The 4,475-nt window shown below is 41.3% G+C and overlaps 1 pseudogene; it reads right to left on the reverse strand.

The window, feature by feature from the left end:
- Positions 1–3,013: 3,013 nt before the first annotated feature.
- On the reverse strand, positions 3,014–4,011 carry LOC102531329 (high mobility group protein B1 pseudogene; annotated as a pseudogene).
- Between the last annotated feature and the right edge of the window lie 464 nt (positions 4,012–4,475).

A 4,475-nucleotide genomic window follows, 5' to 3' on the forward strand; every position in this document is an offset into this window, starting at 1 on the left:
CATTTTTATCCTTCCTTTTATTAATGTCGTGTGTCACATTGATTGACTTCTGAGTGTTGAACCATGCTTGTGTCCTTACAATAAATCCAGCTTGATCATGATGTCTAGTCCTTTTCATATATTGTTGGATTTGGTTTGCCAATATTCTGTGGAGGATTTTTGCATCTATATTTATCAAAGATATTGGCCTGTGATTTTCTTTTTATGTAGTATCTTTTTCTGGTTTTGGCATTAGGGTAATTGTGGCCTTGTAGAATGAATTTCGGACTGTTCTGTCCTCTTCAATTTTTTGAAGTAGTTTTGAGAAATATAGGTATTGTTTCTTTTTTATATGTTTATAGAATTTCCCTGTGAAGCTGTCCAGTCCTGGACTTTTGTTTCCTGGGAGTTTTTAAAATACAAATTCAGTTTCTCTACTACTGATCAGTCTGTTCCAATTGTCTGTATCTTCTTGATTCAGGCTTAGCAGGCATTTCTGTTTTTTCAGAAATGTGTTTATTTCTAATTGGCTTATACCTCTTTGTAGTATTCTCTTATGATTTTTGATATCTCTGTGATATGATTGTTATTTTTCCTGTTTTCAGTTCTTATTTTATTTATTTGGGTCATCTCTCTTTTCTTTTTGGTGAGTCTGTATAAAGGTTTGTCGATTTTGTTTATCTTTTTAAAAAAAGCTTGCGGTTTCATTGATATTTTCTATTTTTTAATCTCTATTTTATTTATTTCCTCTTATTTTTATGATTTCCTTTCTTCTATTGACTTTAGGCTTTTTTCTTTTTTCTAATTCCTTTAGCTGTTAGGTTAGGTTGTTTAATTTGGTATTTTTCTTGTTTTGGAGTTTTTGTTTTGTTTTGTTTTGCTTTGTTTTGTTTTTTGAGGAAGGCTTGTATTGCTAAAACTTTCCTCTTAGAACTGCTTTTGTTGCAGCCTGTAGATTTTGGAGTGTTTTGTTTCCATTCTCATTTTTCTCAAGGTATTATTATTATTATTTTTACTGAAGTACCATCAGTTACAATATGTCAGTTTCTGGTGTACAGCACCATGTCCCTGTCATGCGTATATATACACACACATATTTGTTTTCATAAGGGTATTTTCTGATTTTGTCTTTGAGTTCTTCGTTGTCTCATTGGACTTTTGGTAGCATGTTGCTCAGTATCTGTGCACGGGCCCCACTTGCTTGAACAGAAGCTGACTCTGTTCCCTTTAAGTGTGAGTTTTTCCCTCTCCCCATCTGGGATCTTTGCCCCAGGGGTGGGGAGTGTTGAAGCAAGTGGGGCCCGTGCACAGGTACAGGTCCACCGTGCTGCCGATGTAGATGTCTGCATCTCCACTCAGATGCAGCCTTGAGTGCAAGTCACCTGTCTCTCTCGCAGCTGCCCTCTGCCTCCCCTGCCCCTGCCCTATTAGAACCAGCCCACAAGGCTGGTGGGGCTCATGTGGACTTTCAGTTTATTGGGAGGTTAGCTGTGGTGAAGCATCTGCTGTTAGAGATCTGAGGGGCTTCTGAGGTGCTGCTGGAGTAAGTGCCAACTACGGCTAATGTCGCCCCACTCAGTCTCCACCCCAGGACCAACAGAGTCATCTCTCTGTCTTCGGTCGAGTCTTTTCTCTGGTGGTGGGTGCTCTAGACCCAGGGCTGTGCTGAGGCATGGATTGAATGAGGCCAGAGGGTTCGCTTGGCTCTGGCTGGGGTGCATGGCAAAGTTGTCATGGGAAATCAGCGGCTGCTAGGACAGATGTTTCCAGCTGGCCTCATGGGCAAGTCCCCTTTGTCTCTCACAGCTGGTCACTCCCCCACCCTCACCACTCCCACCCTGTTGAGGAACTGGCCTGCAGGGCAGACAGGGCCCTTGTACTCTCTCTGCATGTATGGGCTTGGGAGGTGAGGTGTGGTGGAGCGGCCTCCATCAGAACTCTGGACGGCTTCTGGGACACTGCTTGAGGAAGCGCAAACAATGGCTACTACTCCATACCCAGGCTCCGCCCTGGGACTGGGCTGCATCTGTGACACACGTTCCAATCGTTCTCCTGGTCTTGGTCACCTCAGATCCAGTGCCGTTCTGTGGTGTGGAGTGAGCAGGGCTGCAGTGGTCACTCAGCTCGGACTAGGGCGCGTGGAAGGGCAGTCGCAGGAAATCCAGCATCTACTAGACTGTACCTGTCTCCGTCCTGCCTCGGGGAGTCAGCACATGTGCTCCTTACGAGTCCAGGATTCCACCCTCCCTTCTATTTGCCCCAGCTTTCCTTCAGCCAGCCAAGGGGGCTTGTCTCTCAGTGTAGGACCCCAGGACTAGGACGCCCAGTCTGTGGCTCTGCTTGTCCACTCCCCAGGATGTATGCCATGTAATCTCCCTTTTCCTCTTAAAACTCCTCCCATGGGCACAGGTCCAGACATGATCACTTTTCTTCCCCTCCTTACCATTATACGTGTCTCTTTCTTACAGCCTTGGTTGTACAAGAGTCTTCCAGCCAGTTTCCAGTTAGTTTTCAGTGAGAACTGTTCCACAATAGATGTATTTTTGATGTGTTCATGTGGAGAGGGGAGCTCTTCCTTTGTATTTTTGATCCCTTCCTCCTGTATTTTTCAGTTATTTGTTCCCAACCAAATCTATCTGATCTTACACGTTTGGAATTAGGCACATTATTTTTTCTTTCAAGTTCAAACTACTATCTTGTAAATGATTATTTAAGTTACTAATTTCTTTTATCATGTGTTAACTTATTTAAGTGCTTACTGACATTCTTAACTAACAGTCCTGACAAACTCATGCTTAAGTTCATTTTTTTCTTTTCAGAATACCTGAGTAATATATTTAGAAAATGACCACAGGTGATATATATTTTGACAACTTTGTATCAAATATGTTTCCCTCTTTTTTACTAATAAAAAATTGAGTTTACTTAGAAGCATTCAGAATGTCAACAAAACAGCTACAACTTTTCTTTCTTTTCTTTTTTTTTTGCAATTACAGAGTGATATTCAGTTAACAGAACAAAATTATTTCGTATAAGCTGCATCAGACACAACTGAAGATGAAAAAACTACCATCCCCATATATGACTAATTTGTGCTGTGCACCAGCAAGAACCTGCTTTAAATTTCCATGCCGATTTACAACCCCCGTTCTGTACCAGGCAAGGTTAGTGGCTATTGAAAATACCACCAGGACAGGGCTAACTAAAGACACATTCGGTAGTGTGTTAACTGTACAAAAAAAGACACTGTACAGTTTAAAAACAAATCTTACACAGCCTTACATTTCAATTTTTTTCTTTAAAAGGACTGAGTTGTGTACAGGGGGGTTAAATGCTTTATAGACAAGAAAAAAAAACTGCGCTTGAACCAACTTATTCATCATCATCATCTTCTTCTTCCTCTTCATGTTCTTCATCTTCCTCCTCTTCCTTCTTTTCCTTGCTTTTTTTGGCCTTGACAACTCCCTTTTTTGCTGCATCAGGCTTCCCTTTAGCTCGGTACGCAGCAATATCCTTTTCGTACTTTTCCTTCAGCTTAGCAGCCTTCTTCTCATACGGCTGCTTGTCATCTGCAGCAGTGTTATTCCACATCTCTCCCAGTTTCCTTGCAGCATCACCAATGGATATGCCAGGATGTTCTCCTTTGATTTTTGGACGACATTCAGAACAAAACAAGAGAAAGGCCGAAGGAGGCCTCTTGGGTGCATTGGGATCCTTGAACTTCTTTTTTGTTTCCCCTTTAGGAGGGACGTAAGTTTTCATTTCTCTTTCATAACGGGCCTTGTCCGCCTTTGCCATGTCTTTGAATTCTCCTTTCTCTTTAGCAGACAGGGTCTTCCGCCTCTCTGAGCACTTCTTAGAAAACTCTGAGAAGTTGACTGAAGCATCTGGGTGCTTCTTCTTGTGCTCCTTCTGTCAAGTTTGCCCAAAGAATGCATACAATGACATTTTGCCTCTCGGCTTCTTAGGATCTCCTTTGTCCATGTTTATTTTTTCCTCAATGAGGCACAGAGTCGCCCAGTGCCCGTCCGGCTCTCACTTACCCTGGCGCTGTCTCTGTGGAGCTCAGTGTACTGCAATGGCTGTCCAGATGTTTTTCCCTTTATCATCACATACCAAGTTTTATAGAATAGCATCAAATATTTTTCCCTTTATCATCACATATTAAGTTTTATAGAATGGCGTAAGTTTTATAGAATGGCATAATAAAAATTTTCCTTAAAGCTGTTTAAATACCTTTTTATTTCCTTTGGATATCTTATAGTACAAGTTAGAAAGCTCTTTCAAATGGCCAAAGTACTCTGTTTTTCCCAATGGCTATGCTGAAATAACTGGAGAAATAAAATTAATAACAAGAGTATTGGATTATAACCCATAGAATAGAAAAAGTCCATGGTTTTGTGCTGATATAAATAAACTGAATAGATAATTGGAGGTAAGGGACAGCTAGCTTAAATATGAAATCCAATAAAAATGTAGATGGAATGAGGGAAGTA

This window comes from Vicugna pacos, chromosome 10 (genome assembly GCF_048564905.1).
Source record: "Vicugna pacos chromosome 10, VicPac4, whole genome shotgun sequence".
NCBI lineage: Eukaryota > Metazoa > Chordata > Mammalia > Artiodactyla > Camelidae > Vicugna > Vicugna pacos.